The 24,154-nt window shown below is 43.0% G+C and overlaps 1 long non-coding RNA gene across 7 annotated transcripts in view; it reads right to left on the bottom strand.

Moving 5' to 3' along the window:
- Positions 1 to 10,044: 10,044 nt before the first annotated feature.
- The window catches only part of LOC129011224 (uncharacterized), a 45,436-nt gene continuing 31,326 nt past the window's right edge, over positions 10,045 to 24,154 (bottom strand). For 3 of the 7 annotated variants that reach the window (XR_010127208.1, XR_008493277.2, XR_008493275.2), the window contains 4 exons: positions 23,608 to 23,898; positions 20,616 to 20,666; positions 14,257 to 14,310; positions 13,529 to 13,677 (listed from right to left, as the gene is read on the bottom strand). This is a non-coding gene — a long non-coding RNA (uncharacterized LOC129011224). Of the gene's footprint in view, positions 10,754 to 13,528; positions 13,678 to 14,256; positions 14,311 to 20,615; positions 20,667 to 23,607; positions 23,899 to 24,154 lie in introns of those variants that run through there. The other 4 variants (XR_010127211.1, XR_010127209.1, XR_010127210.1 and 1 more) reach the window with 4 other exon arrangements.

Genomic DNA, 24,154 nt, shown 5'->3' on the forward strand with positions numbered 1-24,154 from the left:
CTCAAGAACCAATTTAAACAAGAAAAATGTAAGGAATTCCCTTTCTCCTGCCCAAATGAAGTCAGCATCTATTGACTGCTCACCACGGCAAAAAACCTGTTTGATCAAGTAATGAGATAAACATTTGTATAGAATCCATGTGTTTTATTAATTTTTTTAAAATAGAGACAGGGTCTCTGTCACCTGGGTTGGGTGCTGTGGCATGGATCATAGCTCACTGCAGCCTTGAACTCCTGGGCTCAAGCAATCCTCCCACCTCAGCCTCCCGAGTAGCTGGGACTGCAGGTGCGCACCACTATGCCTGGCTAATCCTTTTTTTTTTAAGAGACAGGGTCTTGTCATCTTGCCCAGGCTAGTCTTGAGCTCCTGGGCTCAAGCGATCCTCTCACCTTAGCCTCTTAAATTGCTGGGATTACAGGCAAGAGCCATCATACTCAGCCTCTTTTTAAATTATTTTAATGAAGTAATTATGTATTTAAGGAACTGATAAAGCTTAGTTGTTGAAAAAAAGAGGTTGTTGTGTTTTATTTTCCATAATTTTGATTAGGTGAATTTGAGGTGCTGATGAAGAGTAGCTGTTGAAGTGTTACATAACAACTTCTCCTTAGTTCAAAGTGAAAATGAACTCAATAAATAGGAATCAACGTTAATCTAGGGAATTAAAATTCAATTTGTTTTTAAACATTGCCTATAATTATTATCATACTGAAATTTACACAGAAATATGCATGAACCTTAAATTATTTCCATCCACTTACCTAGTAAATACTGACTCAAGAAATGCTATGCTGAATTCAATTATCTCTAGGTCATCTAGTGAGCGCTTAATTATATTTGAGGGGCTTTGACTTTTCAGCACAAACACCATACTCATTTTCCCACATACATTATACCAAGAACATATGGTACAGTATGTGATTCACTAGCAGAGAGCTGCTTGCAATTGAGATCTGTCAAATGAGGACTTCTCAGACAGCTATGAGGATTCTTTGACTCCTGTTGTTAAAACACATTTTGTAGATTTAAAATATATTCATAGAACCAAGTCTTCTGAGTTTTCATCTTCTAGGACTAGCTTTCGCTGTGTGCCAAGTATTTTTTTTTTATGCTGCTCATTTCAGTAAGCCTTCTTGCGTCCCCTAAGTTCTCAATGGAATAACACCCATCCCATCTGTTCCTCTGTCTATCTCCTCTGTAAGTCCCCTGCTAGGTTGCCATGGCAACAGTACCTGCTACAACATCATAACGAGTGATTATCCCTTTACTATACTTCTGCTAGCAAATGCAATACTTGGCTTTCAAAACCATGGCTTTTTATCCTTTTTATCCTTCTTTAAGAGATAGTTGGGAAAGGTCACGCCTCTAATCCCAATGCTTTGGGAGGCTGAGGGAGGAGGATCACTTGAGCCCAGGAGTTCAAGACCAGCCTGGGCAACATAGGCAGACCATTGTCTCTGAAAAAAAAAGAAGAGGTAGTTGCCTGGTGAGGCAGCAAGCATTCTCAAGGCTCATCTTCCCACTGTTTCCTTAGCCCTTGTTCCCACACTTAGGAAGCCAAGAGCTGTAAGCCACTACCATCCCATCTTTCACCCTAGCAGACTCCATCTCCCGCCAAAACATCCAGAAGTGCTTAGGATAGGAAACCACTGGCAGGAAGACTCACACTAGTGGTTCCCTCAAACTACATTGTGCCTCCAATTCCTCCAGGCTGCACATCAACAATACATATAACTTCATTGTTCTCAGTTCTGATTCAGTAGCTGTGGAGGAGAATCCAGGATTCTTCTCGACAAACTCCCGGGTAGACATTCAACAGAGTTTGAGACACAACGGTCTAGATTTTCTAATTCAGGTGCCCCAGCATCTAATAGTTAGACAGTGTTTTTCAATGCATAAGACTTTGCTGGGGAAACTGAAAGTGCAGATTCCTGAGTCCTGCCTCCTAAGTCAGAATCTGAGCCTGGGATCCAGGGATCTGTATTTTAGCAAGCATGCTGAAGGTGACTCTGATGACACCAGAGAGACCAATCAGGGCTGGATCCAAATCCCAGCTCTTCCACCTAAGTAACCATAAACATATATATTTTTTGACCTGGTGATAATATCTACCTTATGAAGGGATTGTGCACAGTAAACAGAAGCCATGCATTTTTTTACTGTTTCTGAATAAGGCATGGTACAGCTAGAGGAGATGTTTAATAGAGTAAGACAAAAAATACCACTATCTGGGCATCATTTCTGAGTCATGATGGAGTCTTTCTAAGGACAGACAACGAGGGGGTAACTTTTTCCAACCCAAAAGTCATGCTATAAAACTCCAACAGTTTCGATAGACAGAACAGAGGGCCACAGAAATAAAGATACAATTTTGATCATTTCAAAAATCTATTGATCCATGCATATTTGTGTATTTCATCAAAATCTAGACACTACAGAATGTGTCACATGCACTTACTTCCAGAAAGGAGGAGAGCCACTGCCTTGGAGAATGGTGCTTGGACAAGCTTTCTTCCTCTCTGGGTACATTCCACCAGCAGAATATTTCCTGGACTTAAAAGAAGAACACTTTGGGCCAGGCACAGTGGCTCACGCCTGTAATCCCAGCACTATAGGAGGCCAAAGTGGGAGGATTACTTGAGGTCAGGAGTTGAAGACCAGCTTGGGCAACATAGTGAGACCCCCATCTCTACAAAAAACTTATTTAAAAATTAGCCAGGCATGGTGGTGCATGCCTGTAGTCCCAGCTACTCGGGAAACTGAGGTGAGAGGATCACTTGTGCCCAGGAGTTTGAGGCTGTACTGAGCTATGATTTTGCCACTACACTCCAGCCTGGGTGACAGAGCGAGACCTTGTATCAAAAAAAAAAAGAAGAATAGGATGAACACTGAACACTTCTCTCCACCTGAGATTAGTCAAGTTAAAAATCCATTTTAAGAATGCTATTATAGGCTGGGTGCGGTGGCTCACGCCTGTAATCCCAGCACTTTGGGGGGCCGAGGTGGGCAGATCATGAGGTCAGGAATTTGAGACCAGCTGACTAACATGGTGAAACCCCGTCTCTACTAAAAATACAAAAATTAGCCGGGCATGGTGGTGTGCACCGGTAATCCCAGCTACTCAAGAGGCTGAAGCAGGAGAATCACTTGAACCCAGGAGGCGGAGGAGGTTGCAATGAGCCGAGATTGTGCCACTGCACTCCAGCCTGGGCGATAGAGCAAGACTCCATCACAAAAAAAAAAAAAAAAAAAAAAAAAAAATGCTATTATAATGACACATTTATATTTGAGGATGAGAATTACATCCCACAGATTTTCACTAGCTAATTCAGAGACTTTGGGATGCAAAATCAAGGTTACAGTCCAGCTTATCTGTATCTGAAATTAGGGTAGAAGTGAAGCATAATATTCTGCTTCATGTTTCCAATTTCAGGGTGACAGGGTCCTGTTCAGTTGAAGGCTGCTGTGCATTTCTAAATGGCCCTCAGAAAATAAACAACTCACAGAAAAGAACTCCCTGAAAGTGGCAGTGGTGACTTTAAACACCCATGACCCTTCACACTGATCAGCCTTCTCAACTTGAGGTGTGTGGAGACAGGGAGGCTGGTATTGAGAGTAACACTATGAAGACAATTAAATAATTGGAAAATAAAACCTTTTGGGAAAGTCTAAAGGAAATAAGATATTTAGCCTGGAGAAGAGAAGGCTGAGGAATGACCTAATTATAGGCTTCAAGTACATGAAGAATTAATCTACAGCAGATGGTGACCAGCTGTTTTCAATTCCCATTGAATACAGTACAACAGAAAATTGGCTTAAAGGGTAATATAAAGGATTTAGGATAGATAAAAGAAGGAATTTACTGGTTTTTGAGGGTCACCAAGGTTAAGAGGAGATCGACTCTATTACTTAGGGAGGTGGCAGTCACTCCTTTTCTGAGGTTTCCTGGTTTGGATTGGTTTGTTCAAGTGCATTGAGGGGGAAAGAGCTTTATTCTGGGGTGGTGAAGCCCAGCTCAGTCCAATGGCTATTCATTACACCTGCGTGTTTTAGCCATTTGGCTTCTCATTATTGTATTTTTGTTTTCCGTAAGTCATTATGAACACACTGAGTGGCATTACCAAGTGCAAAATGTGTGCTGGGTATGATGAAAGAAAACTATATAAATTTCACTTTTTAGCCTACAAGCCTTTGCCATTTGACAATTATAAGCATTTATTGAGTGCCCTGGGAGTGCCAGCCACTACTTCAGTTATAGGGGGATACTCAGATGAATAAGATATGGTTGTTAGCAACAACTGTGGAGTGTGTGTGTGTGTGTGTATGTGTGTGTGTGAAAGAGAGAGAGAGGAGAGAGAGTTGGGGAGGTAGCAAGAAAGATAATTCCATAATCAGTTGAGGAACTTAAAAACATACCCACCTAGCCCCTCCCTCCAGAGACTCTAATCTACCTGGAGTGGTATGACATTCGGATACATCCTGCCAAATCATAATTATCACCTGCAAGTTGAAAACACCTATTATTTTACCCCAAAGTATAATGAGAAATACATTTTAAATTGTGATCCAGTATACATGCACATGCACACATATACACATACACATGTGCACATTCATTCATATGCACACATGACTGATAAAAGATTTCACAGAGCAGTACTCTACTACTACTTTTTTATTTTATATCCTGTTCTATTTTTTTAATGCTGGTCACCCCACTACACTGATTTTACAATCCTCTAATTGGTCATAACCAAGCATTTAAAAAACACCACTGTGGGGGAAGGTGGCAGCTTTGTTCTAGGCCTAAACGAAAAAAACACGTATTTTCATGCCTCAGTCACAGGGAAAAAAGTAGTTGTGAGTCGAGGTTAACAAAATAGGCCAAGAGTTGTTCATTCACTCTAGTCCCTAAACTAAAAGGGTGAAAAATAATCCTGGAGATTTATGTGTGCTCTATCCCAAGTCACCAAGGTACAAGAGATGGCAGCAAAAGCCCTCATTGATGATAAACACGTTTGCTGGGATTGTCCTCTGTGCTCCTCGAATCCATCAGGGTGCTTGGGGTGATGAGATTTGACCGGTGACGGTTATAGGGTCCCAGGGTTCTAACAATTACGCATTTAAGACACATTAGAAGTCAAGAAGACACCAAGCACAGAGGGAACCCCATCATTTGGAGAAGGGAATCTTGAGTTCCAATCCCAGCTATGCCACTAATTAGTTCAGTGAATCCAAGCAGGTCACTTAATGTCTCATGACACAAAGCAGCAGAATCAGCTGCAAATGACTGCAGGCCTTGCCAGCCCCTGTGAGTGCCACAAATCAAAGGTCATTCTCCCTCAGCACAGAGTGAAGAAAGGACTGCAGGGCTATCAGTCACCTCGACCTGAAATAATGACACTGTCGGTCAGCATTTTCTCTGGATACCTGAGGGGCCCTCTCTAAAATCACGACTGAGGGCTGAGCATAGAGCTTTTTGTAATGGAGGCAACAGCAAAAGTTAGGTTGCAAGGGCTACCTGGTTATCCATCAATGAGTTGCAGATGAAGAACATGAGCCTCCATATCTTCATTTGTAAAATGGAGACAATCATACCCGTAATAACAGGAGCAGATTCTGGCTCAGGGCTGGGCCATGAGTCACACGAGGGCCGGCGTGGGTGACGTAAAAGCCTCTGCTTTGTTTCACTACACCTGCTGAAGGACACCTGCTGTATCACAGTGGAGAAGAACAGGCTGTGGAGGCTGAGCAGTCCAACAGGGAGAAAAATACACACATGCACACACACATGTGTGTATTCATATTAGATCATACACTCAAACAAGTCTTGATCCCCACTCAGGACGCTCACAGGTTTACCGAAGGAGGCAGAAGTGAAAATAAACAATCAAAACAAAGCATCTTGCAGGCTATGATGGAAATCAGGTCAATAAAAATGAGGCCAGGCATGGTGGCTCATGCCTGTAATCCTAACACTTTGGGAGTCTGAGGTGGGAGGATATCTTGAGCCTAGGAGTTAGAGACCAGCCTTAGCAACATAGCAGGACCCCGTCTCTACAAATAATAATAATAATTTAAAAGGGAGCATCTGCATCTCTAACCACAATTTCCTGTGTGTCCAGTTCACTTCTAGCACTGGTTCTCATTCGGAGGTTGCACTGCACCCTCCCCGCAAGGGAGTATCAATGCATTGCATGATTTTGATCGTTAGATGACAAGGAGGTGTTGCTGGCATGTCCCATGGCCACTGTGGAGTTTACATTCTAGTCAGAGGGGTAGAAAATAGACCAGTAAGCAAATGAGTAAACAATACAACATTGGACTGTGGCAAGTGCTTTGAACAATAATGAAGTAGGGTACAGATCAGAGAATGACTTGGGAGAGTGGTGGCTATTTTACTCAGTAGGATGGTCATAGAAAGTCTCTCTCTCATTTGAGTGAAGACCTGCAGTAAGAGAGTGAATCACGTAAGAGGCAGTGAGAAGGGCCAGGCGTGGTGGCTTATGCCTGTAATCTCAGCACTTTGGGAGGCCAAGGTGGGAGGATCACTTGAGCTCAGGGGTTAGAGACCAGCCCAGGCAACACAGGGAGACTGCATCTCTACTAATAATTTTTAAAAAGTAGCCAGGGCTGGGGGTAGTGCATGCCTGCAGTTACAGCTATTTAGGAGGCTGAAGTGAGTGAATCACTTAGACCCCAGGAGGTTGAGGCTGCAGTAAGCTGAGATGGCACCACTGTACTCCAGCCTGGGTGACAGAGGGAGACCCTGTCTCAAAAAAAAAAAAAAAAAAAAAAAAAAAATCAGTGAGAAGAACATATCAGGCAAAAGGAACAGCTGTCTGAGTCCAGAGTGTGCTTGGCAGGCTGTAGGCACAACATGGGGGCTAGAGAGCAGTTGAGCAACAGGAAAATGGCAGGAGTGAACATGGAGAGTGAGCTACGAGTTGACCATGTAGAACATTATTGTTTTGGGCAACAATCATGACTTTGAATTTGATGCTAAATATGATGGAAAGTTATTAGACAATGTTGAGCAGGGAGTGACATGATGTAACTTTTTTTTTTTTAAGAGACAAAGTCACTCTGCTGCCCAGGCTGGAGCACAGTGGTATAATCACAGCTCAATGCAGCCTCATACTCCTGGTTAAGCAATCCTTCTGCCTCAGCTTTCCAAGTAGCTGGAACTACAAGTGTGAACCACCAAACGTGGCTACTTTTTTTTTTTTAATTTGTAGAGATAGGGTCTTGCTATGTTGCCCAGGCTGGTCTCAAACTCGTGGCCTCAAGTGATCCCTTGGCTTCTGCCTCCCCAAGTGCTGGGATGATAGGCATGAGCCACTATGCCTGGCCTGACTAATATTTTTTAAAAAGCATTCTTTGGAAACAAAACTGAAAGGCCATGGGTAGAAGAAGGGAAACCAAATTTAAAATCCAAAGTGAGCAAGCAATTGGCCAAATACGTGTCATATGGCTACACCGCAGCTGCCAGGGATGAAGAAAATGGCACATGTCTGTAACACTGTAGGCTCAAAGGCTTTGGTGACTGGATGAGGCAGTAAAGAGAGGGAGAAGTGGAAGCTGACAGCCAGGTCTCTGGCATCTGTGCCTAGGTAGATGGCGACAGTAATTATTCACCAATGTCAGAAACACAGAAAGCAGAGCTGTTCTGAAGGGAAACGTGCGAAGTTCCATTTGAGTCATGCAACAATGTCCAGAAGGGAGCTGATGATACATGTCTATAGCTCAGGGGTGTGGCTTAAGTGAGCGATAAAGATGCAGAATCATTATTCGGGTGGGAATTACAGTGGTCAAAGTGAAGCAGACCTACTAGAGAGAGTGTAGAAAGATGAGAGAGAAGAATTCTGAGATCAGATGCCAGAAAACACCAGGGTTTAAGAGGTACACAAAGGAAAAGTGTAAGCAAAGGAAATGAGAAGAAATAGTCAGAAAAGTAGGAGTCCCAGGAGAAAGAACCAGGCACTAGTTAATAATGTCAAATGCTCAGCTGGGTGTGGTGGCTCATGCCTGTAATCCCAGCACTTTGGGAGGCTGAGGCGGGTGGATCACGAAGTCAGGAGATCAAGACCATCCTGGCCAACATGGTGAAACCCCATCTCTACTAAAAATACAAAAATTAGCTGGGCGTGGTGGCACATGCCTGTAATCTCAGCTACTCAGGAGGCTGAGGCAGGAGAATCGCTTGAACCCAGGTGGCAGAGGTTGTGGTGAGCCAAGATCGTGCCACTGCACTCCAGCCTGGCAACAGAGTGAGACTCCGTCTAAAAAAAAAAAAAAAATAGTGTCAACTGCTAAGGAGAGGGGGCTGGGACCACCCCCCCAGGAAGTCCGCCATAGCTCCCTTATTTCCCATAACATAGAACTTAACATGCTGTTTTCTGAGGGCTTGCCTGAACCCCCTACTGGACTATAAGTGCTGTGAGGGCAAGGAATGCTTTTATTTTGGTAACCACTGAACTCTCATGGCCCAACATTATACCTGACTTGTGGTAACACTAAATAAAAATGTGTTTAATTACCAAATAGATGACTGAGCTGCAAACAGGCAATTATTCATGATCTCTATCAGAGCATTTAGAGTGGAACAGTGAGAACAAGTCTAATCACAATTAGCTGAAGTGTAAATGAGAAATGAGAAAAGGACAAAATCAGGCATATAACTTTCTTCAAAGAAGGGTAAGTAATTACAAGGTACTCTAGGGTTTAGTTTGAGAGAGAGACAGAGTTGGCAGGAGTTGAGGCCAACTATGTAGGTTAGGGGAACCAGTCCCCACAAGTTGCCATCCTTGTTTCTGATACCAAGTATGAGTAAGGGGGATTCCCAAACCGCCCTTAGTTTTGATAACTCACTAAAACAACTCTCAGAGCCCACTGAAAGCTGTTATACTCAGGGCGACAGCTTATTGTAATGAAAGGATACACAATAAAATCAGCCAAGGGAAGAGGTCCAGACACTGAGTTTCCATCTGTCCTCCCCTTGTGGATACATGAACAGTATGACTTTCTCCCAGAGTTGATGTGTGACAATACGCAGAGTACCACCAACCAGAGAAGCTCGCCCAGCCACTGGTGTCCAGAGTTTTGCTGGGGCTCCTTCACACTGCCCATGTGGCTGACCTTCAGTCCAGCCCTTTTCAAAAGTCAAGCTATTGCCTTTAGTCCCCAGTCCCTGTTGGAGACAAAACATACATCATGGCCCAAAGCCCCCATCATAAATCACATTGTTAGACTGTCTGGTGGCTAAAGCCCCCAGGCAAACAAAGACACTCCCATCAGGCAGAGTATTCTGAAGGCCTAAAGATCACAGCCAAGTAGTTGAGGGCAAAGACTAGACCCCTCTTTGGGTAAAGTTAATTCTTCACTACACCCAAGGTACTATGTCGATAAAGAAGAAGGATAGAAAGCTTGAAAAGGATATAGTTTTAAATAGTAGTATATAGGAAGCAAAAAGGTGGTCAATGGCAAAGAGCACTGGGTAATAATGGAAGGTGGCCAGTTGAGATGATTTGCCTTGGTCAAGAAAGAGTACTGATATGACTGCTGTTCAGACTAGGTGCTTCTCAGAACACAGCCAAAAAGCTGTGCATTGCATTTTCATAGACCATGAAATAAATGACTTTTTCTGGAGTAGTACCACACAGTGATGGTGCCTTAGGTGGCTCCCACAACAGAATACTACCTATTTCATGAGTATGCCTGCCCCCTAAATACAACTAATCATAGGAAGCATGATTTACGTTTGCCTACTGTAAATGTTAAGTTTGGCCAATTTGGATGGACTCTTCTAAATCATACCAACAGAGGCTGAGTCAGATCAATAAACATTTCTTAAGAACCCACCAAGAGTAATGCACTATGCTAGGCTCTGATTACAAAGGTGAAAATTATAGAATAGCTACCCTCAACTAGTTCACTAGTGAGGAAGATAGCACGTAAATAACTTGGGATTTTATAAAGAAAGCACAACATTTAACTTCTTTAAAAAAACTTACTATGGAATGAGGCATAGGTGATGAGATTCAGGAAGACATTTCAAAGATTGTTTTATTCACCACCATAGACCCAGCTCCCAACAACAACTGGCACATTCCAGGCACAAAATAATTTAAATATATACACATATCCAAAATACAAGTAAAATGGTCTTTATTTGTATATAACATGATTGTGTACCTAGACAACCCAAAATAATCAAAACTGAACTAATAAGGGAATTTAGCAAAGTCACAGGATGTAAGGCCAATATTTTAAAATCTACTGCATTTTTGTCCGGTGCAGTAGCTCACACCTGTAATTCCAGCACTTTGGGAGGCCGGGACAGACTTGAGCCCAGGAGTTTGAGATCAGCCTGGGAAACATAATGAGATCCTGTCTCTATTTATTTTTAAAAAATCTATTGCATTTCTATATACTTTTCACAATAATTTGAAAATTATGTAGAAATATATTTAAGAGAGACCGGGCACAGTGGCTCACGTCTGTAATCCCAGCACTTTGGGAGGCCGAGGTGGATGGATCACTAGGTCAGGAGTTCGAGACCAGCCTGGCCAATATGATGACACCCCATCTCTACTAAAATTACAAAAATTAGCTGGATGTGGTGGCACACTCCTGTAGTCCCAGCTACTCGGGAGGCTGAGGCAGAAGAATCGCTTGAACCCGGGAGGCAGAGGTTGCAGTCAGCCGAGATCGTGTCACTGTACTCCAGCCTGGGTGGCAGAGGGAGACCCTATCTCTAAAAAAAAAAAAAAAAAAAAGAAAGAGATGTAAGAGTGCTCTCTCTCCAACTCTCTCTCCAAGTACAGACACAAAGAAAAGGCCATGTGAGCACACAATGAGAAAGTAGCTGTCTATAAGCCAGGAAATAGGTCTGTACCAGGAGCTGAATCTTCTGGCACCTTGATCTTAGACTTCTCAGCCCCCAGCCCAGGCTATGGTATCTTGTTATAGCAACCTGAGCTAAGACAGGGCAAAATTGTTTGCAATATAAAAATCTAAAAATGAACTCATATCAGAATATATAAAGAACTCCTACAAGTCAATGAAAAGAAACCAACAAATCAATAAAACAATGTGCAAAACTCTAGGCCACACAATAAGCATCAGAAAAGGTGTTCAATAAACTTAATCAACAGGGAAATGCACATTAAGGCCACCATAAGATACCAGTCAGTATACACTCATCAGAAAGTCTGAAATGTAAAAGACTGATAATGCGAAGGGTTGGCAAGAATGTGGAGGAACTGGAATTGTCTCACATTGCTGATGGGATTGTAAAATATTTTAAACACTTTGGAAAATGGATAGTTTCTAATAGAGTTAAATATCCACTGACATATCTCATGGGCTTATTGGGAAAGCTAAATGCAATAATGGTTCATACTGTAGTACATTTTCAACAAACATTTATAATAGTAGTAGTACTGGTATCTTGTGCTTGTAAACACCTCCTCCAATGACAACTGAAACTTAAATGACTCCCTGGTGTTGCTGTTTAACTATGTCATGACAAGTACTGATAGGTTGTACCTGCAGAGTGGGAAATGTGAGGTACTAAGTCAGTCTGAGCTTGAGAAGGCCATTAGGGAAACTGGAAGATCTAAATAAATAGAATGGGTAATATGCCTAGAGTTAATAAGTCAATTCACATATAAAGAATACATGTTCTTCTGTTGATCTTGATGCAGGTGTTTTGATGGATATCAAGCATTTAACTTTTAGAGTATTTTTACTTATCAAGAATTGTGCATAACAGATACTTGCTCCCTAGGGAATGAAGCAAGGCTTGAAAATGGGATAAGGGAGTCAAAGCTAGTAATGTTTTGTTCATGTATTAGTCAAGAAAAGAGTCACTGTCAAATTTTGATACATTCAGATGTTCCGCATTTGAAAATGTCTGCATCAAAATGTCCTGCTTCCATTACTCATCACCTACTCTGTGAGGTATCCTGATAAGCACTTGTGGAGTCTACAAAGATGAGCAAGCTTTGTTCTTGCCACAAGGGGGCTTTAAAGTACAGTAAGAAAGGATAGGAAACCATGTGATTAACTACTCCCCTGGAGAATGAAATGAATGCGCAAAGAACCAACATCACATGTGTTACCAAAAGCTCCATCAGCTCAGTAAATCAAGAGTTCACCAAAGACACATACACGTTTCCCAGGGCTTCTGTGAAGGGGAATGTCATATACATCTTGTCTTGTCTCAGAAATGCTTGAGGTCACCAACAAGGCTAAGATTTTAATTTTAAGGACACTTTAAAAAGTTCCAGAGGCTTCAAGGGGTCCATGAATCCCCTGAAACTGTATGGAAAAGAGTCATTTTTGAATCTCTATGTGCATTTTTCTAGAAAGAAGATCCATCACTTTCAGTAAGCTCTCATATGGCTCTGTAACTCAAAAAAGATTTCTCCTAAATTTGTTCTAATTGTAATGTGAGTTTATCTATGACCTGCTGTTACTCACTTGAGAGTTTCCTATCACTTCAATCACAAAAATTGTTATCACAAAGGTGAGCAAAAGGCATTAATCAGCTAATTTGATTCTATTTCTTGCAGGCTAAGGCTTCAGTGTTCTTAGAAGTCTCTGAGTACTTCCACGTGGTTCTGATGGGTCACTTTGAAATTGAGCTAGAAATATAAAATTAAATTAACTTTACTCCTAATTAAGCATCTTAACAGTCATAATTAGATTTCACTTTATTTTGTAAATGACCTAAGCCATTTATTAACCATATGCCTTGAGCTATTTACTTAAACTCTGTGCCTCAATTTCCTCATCTACAAAATGAGAATAATAGTAAAATTCACCACAGAGTAATGATGATTAAATGGGTTAATATTTGCAAAACACTTAGACTAGTACCTGGTACAAAGTAAATGACATAGACGTCATAAATGAATACCTTTGGCTTTATTGTCAAAGCCTATGGATTTACCCCTGTCTGTATTGTGGAATACGTGCAATTGAAGTTCTTGACAAACTCTCGGTGACTCATTTCTTATTAAAACCTTAGATGTAAGATTTAGTGTTCAAGGAAGCTTATCTAAAGTGTGAACAGTCCATCCAGTTTTAAGATATTCTAACTTACGTCTCTGAGTCAAAATAAGTCTCCCCTGAGACTTATACTTTGCCACATTGTCTTGGCACTTAATAGAATTGCATTTGGTGAGTTGTGTTGGTCCCATGCTCCTGCCTTGCCTAGAAAGATCCTTCAATAAGCTGTTATTCTCCCTGTGCATTTGTCGAGGATATCAATGGGATGTTGTTCACTCTAGAAGACACTGTTGGTACCCTACCCACAACCCTTTACCATGCTAATGCACTCACCATTTCTGCCCATCCATAGCATTCATGCACATCAGCTAGTAACAGCTCAAAGCTGTAACTCTTCTCCAGAAAACTGTTCTCAACTATCAGGAGCCTTGTCATCTGGAGATGTCTGGGAAATTATATACCAGACCCCACTCCGGTGTATAAAGGTACAAAAGCCCAAGTTTCTTGCCTCAAGACAGGACAACTTCATGGAGCCTTTCAGACTTCAGAGCCGTCCTCATGAGACCAGGTTGTCATCAGCTGAAACCACATCTTTGCTGGGATTCTTCCTCTGCTTCATCCTGCTTTCCTCACTTCCTTCCAGCTTTCTCCTGAGAACTCTCCCTCAATTATTTGTGCAAGAAACCCTATTTTAGACTTCACTTCCAGGAAATCCAACCTAAGACATCCGTTATATCATATAGTAATATGATATGCTAAGCATGAGGGTGGGGTTTTTTTCTCCCAGGCTTTAGTGCCAAAAAACATTGTGTTCCTTAGTCTCTCATTCCCCTTCCCTCCTTTCTCTTCCCTTCTTCATCCACCTCTTCCTCTTCCTCATCTCCCCTTGCCTCCTATTCCTCCTCTTTCCCTCTCCTTCTCTTCTTTCTCCTTACCTCCTCTCCTTCTCCTTTCTTCTTGCTCCTCTCTCCTCCCCCTCCCCTCTTCCTCCTCCCTTCCTCTCTCCTTGTCTTTCTCTTTATTTTTCCTTGCCTCCTATTCCTCCTCCTCCTCTTCTCTCCTCCTTCCTCCCCTCCTCTCTCCTCTCCTCTTCACCTTCTCTCTATTCCTGCTTTCTCCTCCCCTTTCTCTTCCTCCTTCCCTCCTCCCTTCTTTGCCTCCTTATCCACTCCTCCTGTCTTCCTCCTCCTTTCTCCTCCTCCCCTCTGCTCCCCTTCTTCACCTCCTCTTCTTCCTTCTTACCTCTTCATCCCGTCTTCCTCATCCTCCTCCCTTTCCTCCACCGTCTCTCCTTGTCTTTCAAAAAGAAAGAAGAAAAAAAGATTGTGCTCTTCCAAAGTAAGTTCTTCATTTTTATCTTAGCCCTAGGACTCTTTTAACTGAAGGTGCTTTCCTCTTTACTTTGGTTGCCGTGAATCTCAGAACCAAATTTCAACCAATTTCTGTCGTATTTCTGAGTAGCAACTTCACCCTTAGCTTTATTCTATGTTTCACCTTTTTTTCCTCTTTCCCAAAACCTATCAATCAATATATGTTTTGTACTAGGTGGAATAAAAATAGGCTTTATTAACACAAATAAGCTTTAAAATGAGTCATGATGGCTGGGCACAGTGGCTCATGCCTATAATCCCAGCACTTTGGGAGGCTGAAGAGACAGGATCACTTGAGCTCCAGAGATAATGGCTTCAGTAAGCTATAATTGTGTCACTGCACTCCATCCTGGGTGATGGAGTAAGACCCTGTTCTCCCCAAAATTTTAAAAATTAAAAAAAAAATAAAAAGTCAAGTTCACTTTCCTAATTCTTATTTTGCAATCTGTATTGAACATCATTGTTTGAGGTCTGCCCAGTTCTCCATCCCTTTCTTCCAGTTATAGCACTCCCAACTGTCCTTTGGGAATTACAATATCTGAATTCAGTTCATGTGGTTCAGGTATGCTGACTCCGTTCTCTTACTTCAGGAGAGGGGCTAACCTGGCCCACACAGAATCAGAGCATCATAGTCCCCTGTTACTAAATGGGTTTGAGACAGGATGGGATAGAGTACAACTAAAGCCGTGAAGTTCAATTCTGAGACTTCGATTGGATTAGTGAGGAGAAAACATCTTTCCTTCGCCTGAACCACTTCATAGGATTGCTGAGAATACAAAATAAGCTTGAAGTGAAGTGATTATGAGCCATTCATCTCACCCCTACAAGGGTGAGGCTGTCTGAGATGGAGCCAATGCTGAGAAAAGCAGAGATGAGGGATGCAGAGAGACTACATGTTCATCACCTCAGTTGAGCTCTCCCTTTTTCAGTTACCTCCTTCTTTTCCTAAATCTAATTTGAGTTTGATTTCTGTTCCTTGCAACCAAGATTCCTGACCAATAACAAAGGCACAAAAATATATGGTTATTTTAACAGTGAATATCTATAAGGGGCTGGGCACAGTGGCTTACGCCTGTAATCACAACACTCTGGGAGGCCAGTGCAGAAGAATCACTTGAACCCAGGAGTTCCAGTCTAGCCTGGGCAACATGGTGAGACTGTGTCTCTACAAAAAATTTTTTAAAAATTAACCGGGCATGGTGGTGTGTGTCTGTGGTCTCAGCTACTTGGGAGGCTGAGGTGGGAGGATCGCTTGAACCTAGGAGGTCGAGGTTTCAGTGAGCCATGATTGCACCATTGCACTTCAGCCTGGGTGACAGAGCGAGACCCTGTCTCAAAAAAGAAAAAAAATCTGTAAGAGACAGTAGTTTTTTTTGTGTGCAACTTGTTCTAACATCCAGAAAATCCAGGGATAAAAAATGTTTAAACCTAAGCTTTAATGCTACATATGCATTTCTCTTCCTTGTTACACAAATTTGAGAGGCTGTACTATACATCTTGAAAAAATAGAATTATTTTACAGCAGTCCAGTTGGAATTGATTTTATAGCGTTTAAACTTTAACAATAGTTTTCTAAGAATGACCTTAGGGCCGGGAGCGGTGGTTCATGCCTGTAATCCCAGCACTCTGGGAGGCTGAGGCAGACGGATCACTTGAGGTCAGGAGTTTGAGACCAGCCTGTCCAAAATGATGAAACCCGATCTCTGTGAAAAATATTAAAAATATTTTTAAAAAATTAACCAGGTGTGGTGCCATGTACCTGTAATCCCAGCTACTTGGGAGGCTGAAGCAAGAGAATCCCCTGAACCTGGGAGGCAGCGGTTGCAGTGAGCTGAGATCATGCCACTGCACTCTAGCCTGGGCAACAGAGCGAGACTCCATCTCAAAAAAAAAGAGTGACCTTGGGCAGAGTAGAGAATGGAGTTGAGAATTTAACCTAATTGGCAAAAAGGAAGGGCAAATCTTGGTAAAGATAGTTGCATGTGAAGGAGGACACAGAGACTGCATTAAGCTCAATTTTCAAGAAGGATAACTTCTTGGTGTTTTACTATCATGTTACCCATCTTTGTGGTTGTTTGAATGGTACAAGAAGCTATGAAATTTATATATTTTGTATTCTCTGCTGTTTAGGGAAGAACTCTCTCAAACTATGTTTTTCCTCTGCTTTCAAAGCACAACAGTCATCAACACAGCAGAAGACTTCTGTAACCAAATGAGTGAGGAGTTTTTCCCACGACCAAGCAGTGGATATCAGCTGGGTGTCCCCCAATTCAATTCCTGCAGGTAGTGTCAGATCCCACAGGTTTAGGGCTCGGTTCTCGAGACTGCACCAAGAAGTGTCTCTGGAACTTCTGATCAACCCACTTCAAGTTGGGAGTCCCATGACCTCCTCTTTGGGTTCTATTAATTTGCTGGAGCAGCTCACAGAACTCAGGCAAACACATTTACCAGTTTACTATAAAGGATACAGATGAAGAGATGCATAGTGTGAGGTATGGGGGAAGGGGTGCAGAGCTCCCATGCCCTCCCTAGACACATCACCCTCCAGGGACCTCCATGAGATCCACCATGGAGCCATGGAGACACTTGCTGAACCCAGTCCTGTTGGGTTTTTATGGAAGCTTCATGATGTCAGCATCCCTTCCCCCAGGGCATGGGGGTGGGGTGTCTTATGACCCACAATCAGAAAGGCAGGGAATGATTAGAATCTTGCCTGGGAGCAGGTGAAAAGGAGGCAGGGAGAAGGTTGGAGAGATCCTGTTTCCTTAGGCCTAACACACCCATAATAAAAGACTGAAATGGCCAGCCTTGGTGGCTCACCCCTATAACCCCAGCACTTTTGGAGGCTGAGGCTGGAGGATCACCTGGAGACCAGCCTGGATGATATAGCAAGACTCTGTCTCTAGAAAATATTTTATTTTATTTATTTTTACTTAATTATTTATTTATTTTGAGATGAGGTGTCACTCCGTTACCCAGGCTAGAGTGCAGTGGCATGATCTCGACAAACTGCAGCTTCAACTTCCCAGGCTCAAGTGTTCCTCCCACCTCAGCTTCCTGAGTAGCTGCAACTATAGGCATGAGGCACCATGCCTGGCAAATTTTTGTATTTTTTGTAGAGATGGGGTTTTGCCAAGTTGCCCAGGTTGATCTTGAACTCCTGGGCTCAAGTGATCCATCCACCTCAGCTTCCCAAAGTGCTAAGATTACAGGTGTTAACCACTGCACCCCACTGCTTTCTTCCATCTTTAGTCTCAGGCAGGCTTTCCTTGAACCACCCAGCAGCTCCAGGCTCACCTCCTCCAGCATGGTGTGAACACGTGAGTCGTCTTCCACACTGAAAGAAAAGTCCTGGAATTGAGTCGCATTAGGCTACCTTGGCTCTCATGTCCATTCCAGAGTCAATCACTGTGGCCAGAGAAAGTGGATAGATGCTCTACACAGAGCCCTGGGCGACATGCCCATCCCTGGAGCCTGGGGTAAAATCAACCCACCTGGAGCACATGCATGGGAAGGGCAGTGGGTGAGTCCCTAAAGAATACATGGGTTCTGTTACCAGAAGAAGGGAGTGATTGCTGGGCGGGTAAAGCCACACATGTCATTTCATCACTGGTGTACATTTTTCCTGATTCTAATCGCTGGACTGATAGTCTGCTTGGCTTCATTCAGCAGTGCTACTCTCTCACGTATGAGGGAAGAGCTTGGTGCTTGGGGGCTGTTGTAAGTGGGTTGTTTGGATGTTTATTAGCAAGTGTCTTAGAGATCATGGAAGCAGGATGAAACAAAGGAAGAAGTCAGGTTGCAATGCCCTCCTACTGGCAGCCTCAGTTGACACCCACCACCACAACCACGGGAGCTCTAGAGCTACAGTAGACCTTCAAAGTAGTCCCAAGTTGGAGCAAGAGAGGAGGCCTTTATACCCTGGGGTCCATTAGTCAGATGTGCACCTTGTTAGGATGGGAGCACCATCCCGGGCAATACGGCTTTCCTCAGCTGAGGTTGCTCTGAAGGGACTGACAGCAGAGGGCTACCGAAGACAGCACTCCTGGGGTGTGGGGGTAACCAATCCTGGTTCCTAAAGGAGACGGAAGCTGCATATCAGAGACCAGCACAGGGACACCCAGTAATGGTGGGGTGACAAAGCTTTGTCCCAGGCCCCCAAAAGGTAGCAACCACACCACCTTAAATAGTGATTTTATAAATGTGAGCACTTATTCAGTAAGAATGATTACTTAAAATTATAAAGCTGTCTTTGTTTTTATTTTTAATTATATTTTAAATATATAGACAGAGACAAGGTCTCACTATGTTGCCCTGTCTGGTCTCAAACTCCTGGGCTCAAGGAATTTTCCTGCCTTGGCCTCCCAAAGTGGTGGGATGACAGGCATGAGCTACTGTGCCCAGCCTAAAATTACAAAACTAACTTGAGGAAGGTTTTGTACTTTTTGCCCCAAGTGCCACAACTGCTGGCTAGGGCTCTGCCTAAGGGCAAATTTTGTGATTGGATCCTGTGAGAATTCTGAGTCAGTCATGAATAGCAGCAGGTATCTGGAACCAGGATGCCAATTTCAAGGAAATAAAGATGAGTCGAGAGTGTCAGCAACCTGGAGGTATTTATGATTCCCAAGACTGGAAGTAATAGCTGGCCCCATGGGCTTATGGGTACCAACACGTCCTTCTGGCTGAATTGTCTCTCCCTTGATTAATAAGATGTTTAGGCAGAGAATGAGCTTAATCTTTCCCACTGGCATCTAAGGCCCATAACTCAGCAGATTTTATGATTTCAACCAAAAAATCAGGTATCCTCACAGCAAGGGGGTGTAGGTGGTAGGACTGACCCCAAATCAGTGTTGGAACAACCATACCAGGGTAAAAACAAAAACATCTTTCCTTCACCTTCCAGGCTTATCATTACCCATGATTCACACACATTGGCAGTGAAGGATCATTAAACATGAGAAAAGGACAAAACAAACAAACAAAAAACCCCAAGGCATTTGGTAGGAGACAGAGCTTAGAAGAAATGAACTTGTAGAAGTAGGAGGATAAACAACCTCACTGGAAATTTAACACATTTGAAGCAGTGGCTGGTCAGAACCATTGCTAGGAAAAATATTCATCTGATCAGCCAGTGAAACAGATAGTAAATAATTTTTAAGACTTTCAAAGCTCATGCTTTAATCTCTAACTGATAAGGAATTCGGGAATGGATTGCACACTGGAGGTGAAAAATGATTCGCCAGATGACTCACACATCTGAGAACCTGCAGCTCCAGCAATATTTGGAATGTAGTTCTGCTTAGGACAAAAACCAACCTGAGAGGTTTTTTGGGTTTTTTTGGTTCTTGTTTTTGTTTTTGAGACAGAGTCTCGCTCTGTCGCCCAGGCTGGAGTGCAGTGGCACAATCTTGGCTCACTGCAACCTCCACCTCCTAGGTTCAAGTGATTCTCCTGCCTCAGCCTCCTGAATAGCTGGGATTACAGGTGCCCACCACCACGCCCAGCTAGTTTTTGTATTTTTATTACAGATGGGGTTTCGCCATGTTGGCCAGGCTGGTCTCAAACTCCTGACCTCAGGTGATCCACCCACCTCGGCCTCCCAAAGTCCTGGGATTACAGGCATGAGCCACTGTGCCTGACCCATGAGAGGTTTTTGTCTGTGGATTGGATTGGCTGGCTGAATTTTTTCTTTTCTTTTTTTTTTTATAGACAGGATCTTGCTATGTCACCCAGGCTGAAGTACAATGGCATGATCACTGCTCACTGCAGCCTGAAACCTCCTGGGCTAAGCTATCCTCTCACAAATGGCTGAGACTACAGGAGCACACCACCAGGCCCAGCTAATTTTTAAATTATTTGTAGAGATAAGGTCTCACTATGGTGCCCAGGGTGGTCTCGAGCCCCTGAGCTCAAATGATCTGCCTGCCTTGGCCTCCCACAGTGCTGAGATTATAGGCGTGAGCCACCATGCCTGATGAATTTTTTTTAATTAGAAAAATCCAAGGACATATTTTTTCAAGTTGTGATACATTTTTTTATCATTGTACATCACTGTGCTCATAAATTTGTTCAGTCAACTCAAATATTTGAAGAAATGTAAAATCATCAATATCAATCTTAGAGTATATGCTATAGAATCATCAGAGTTCAGGAGAAATAGAGAAGACTAGGTAGTTTAGAGGAGTTAAGAGCCAGACACGCCTGCGTTCATTTTACACCTCTGTCACTTACTAGTTGTATGGCTTTGGTAAATTTCCTCATCTCGCTGCGTTGGTTATTCATCTGTAAAATGGATACATAAAAATATCTATTACATAGTGGCATTGCCTGAGGTAATGCAGGCAAAATGATTAGCCCAGTGCCCAGAAAACACAGTCCACTAAAACAGTGACTGCTGCTCCTGTTGTGCTTTTGCCACCATCATCACTGGGATGGTTGTTATGGAATATCTAAGCCTGAAGTATAAGACCCCTGGAAGAAAGGAGGATATTCTGACCTGTGCTTCAAGAAGGTGTCTAATCTTTCAAGAAAATTGTGCCACCAAGAAAAAGGAATGAAGACAAAGATTGGTTGAGAATCCTGCCTTTTGTTTTCACTTGTTTTCCTCCAGTGGTTGGGTGAAAGCAAGCTTGAATGCAAGAATGCAAGGTTTTTTCTTTTCTTTTCTTTTCTTCTTTCTTTCTTTTTTTCTTTTTTCTTTTTTTTTTTTTTTTTTTTTTTTGGAAACAAGGTCTTATTCTATCACCCAGGCTGGAGTGTAGAGGCACAATCACAGCTCACTGCAGCCTCAATCTCCCAGGCTCAAGCAATTCCCCCACCTCAGCCTCCCAAGTAGCTGGGACTACAGGCACACACCACCATGCCTGGTTAATTTTTAAATATTTTTGTAGAAATGGGTCTCACTATGTTGCCCAAGCTGGTCTCAAACTCCTAGGCTCAAGTGATCTTCCTGACTCGGCCTCCCAAAATGCTGGGATTGAGGTGTGAGCCACTAGGCCCAGCTGCAAGTTTTTTCTTAAACAACACATTTACCTGAAGGCCTACAATGGATTCAGGAAACCCAAGAGCTACCCAGGGTTTCTGGATAATTATCAATGCTGGGGCTTTATCATGCACCATGTGTGGAGGAACAAGGCAATCCTTTGCCTCCCCAGGTATGTGAGAGGCAAGGGGAAGTTCCTTCTCAGCCCTATACCAGTTTCCAGATTGTGTAATTTAGAAGCTAACGTCAGTTCCACCACCACAGGATGCCACTCCCTGACTTTTTTCCCCCCGAGACAGGGTCTCAGTCTGTCACCCAGGCTGGAGTGCAGTGGTGCAATCAGGCTCACTGTGGCCTCCACCTCCCAGGCTCAAGTGATCCTCCTACCTCAGCCTGCCAAATAGCTGGGACCACAGGTACATGCCACCATGCCCAGCTAATTTTTTAATTGTTTTGTAGAGATGGGGTCTCACTATGTTGCCCAGACTGGTCTTGAACTCCTGGACTCAAGTGATCCTGCCAACTCAACCTCCCAAAGTTCTGGGATTGTTAGGTAGCTAGGCAGAGATGAGCAGGACATGAGAGCCCCCAAGTCCCCAGGTATATCAGGTGACCACTAGGTGATGTTCAGGCAGTTGTTAAACTGCCTCTCTGCAATAATAATTAGTTGCAGCTGGTGCCAGGGAAGGGCAGTCTCCCAACAGATAGAAACACCTGAAGCTGGTGATCAGCAGCTTCCCAATAAGATCTCAAGAGTTGGGCAAGTGGGCTCAAGCAAGCATGCCAAGAAGCAAAATGGAGGAGTCTAACTGGTATGTGATATTCTTCTAGAAACATTCGGCTGGTAAAGGGAAAATGCTGCAAATGAACATGCACACAACTTCAGTAAACACACTGGGCATGTGGCCCCTCTCAAGTGCTGGCAGGCCACTGCACATGCAGACAGCTCACCCAAAGGAAAAATCAAGGGAGGAGAGACAAAGCCCCAGGACCATGCCCATGCAAATGTTTACAACCCCAAGTCAAGGGTCCAGACGAGGCACTTGGATCTCTCAAGTTGCCTACCTGGCCCTCTTCCAAGAGTACTTCACTTCCTTTTGTTCCTGCTCTAAAATTTTTTATTACACTTTCACTCCTGCTCTAAAGCTTGCCTCAGTCTCTCCCTCTGCCTTATGTCCCTTGGTTGAATTCTTTCCTCCTAGGAGGCAAGAATCAAGCTGCTACAGACCCATAGAGATTTGCCACTGCAAACAGGATTACAGGCATGAGCCACTGTGTCCAGCCTCCCTGACTTCTGTTTATACAGTTTCTGCTTTCATGCTCTCCAGATCAGTAGCAAGAAGATATGTATTACTTTTGCAGCATGAATTACTCTTAGCCTCAGCTCTTTTAGGAGTCCAAATCTTTTGACATCAACACAACATGGATTATTGTCATAAGATGAATATTGATAACACATAATTTTTAGAGACCCACATGACAGTCACAATACCTTCTGCCCACGTGACAGTCACAAATTCTGTCCCTTGCTCATGTTTTTACCAGCTCCTTTCCAGTGAATCCCAAGGCTACCTATAGAGCAAGTAAATTAATAAGTAATAGGTTGATCTAGGAGTGGACTTGTGTAATTGAATTCCTAGAACAATGCTGCTTCCACAATAATTAATTCATTTGCTTATTCATCAGACACAAATATACATCTGTATTGAGTCAGACTCTGTGCTGGATACTCAGGATATAAAAGTGAAAAATTAATTTCCAGTCTAATCAGGAATTATTTGCTATTTATTTAGATGCCACACATGTAAATAAATAAGTGCAATAAAGTGTCTCAGATGCTATGTTCAAAGTGAGTCTGGTTGCTGGGCTTGGTGGCTCACGACTATAATCCCAGCACTTTGGGAGGCCAAGGAAGGAGAATTGCTTGAGGCCAGGAGTTCAAGACCAGCCTAGGCAACATAGTGAAACCCTGTCTCTATAAAAAATTTAAAGAAATTATACTACCACACTGGTCTTTTTAAAAAATAAAAACAATTTAAAAATTAGCCAGGTGTAGTGGCATGCCTATAGTCCTAGCTACTTAGGAGGCTGAGGTAGGAGGATCACTAGAGCCCAGAAATACAAGGCTTCAGTGAGCTATGATTGTGCTACTGCCCTCCAGCCTGGGTGACAGAGTAACACTCTGTCGCTAAAAAAAAAATGAACCAACAAAAAAATGAGTATGAGAAATACTGATTTTACCTGGGAAGGTCAGAAAAGGCTTGGTACCACAGCTGACTTCTGAGTCTCGAAAGATGAGTAAATGGTGACTGGACAGGTATTTTGGGTGAAGATGGCAGAGAACACATTCAGTTTATTTTTTTAACAATTTTAATTCAAAAATTTATAAAATATGGAATGCTTCACGAACTTGTGTGTCATCCTTGCACAGGGGCCATGATATTCAGTTTAACAGTATCATCAATATCCAAAAAATAGCCTGATGTGCAGCTTGGGATGGCCACAGCCTGCATAGGGGAAGGCAGGCATTACCTGAAAGTAGAGCAGCGACATACACTGGTCAAATTGATACATAAAATTAGACAGCACAGGTAGGTAGGTAGGAAGGGAAGGAAAAGGAAAAAAGAGTCCAGGAAGAACCCTGAGATTATGATTCTTAGGGTGGGGCAAAGCAAGAGAGGGCCAGGGCAGCAGGGCAAGGAGGGTGACCCCAGAGACCCCAGGAGAACCGCAGACATCGTACCTGCTCTTTCCCCCAAAATGCTGCAATGGTCAACAATATTAAATG

The sequence above is a fragment of the Pongo pygmaeus genome, chromosome 7, assembly GCF_028885625.2.
Source record: "Pongo pygmaeus isolate AG05252 chromosome 7, NHGRI_mPonPyg2-v2.0_pri, whole genome shotgun sequence".
NCBI lineage: Eukaryota > Metazoa > Chordata > Mammalia > Primates > Hominidae > Pongo > Pongo pygmaeus.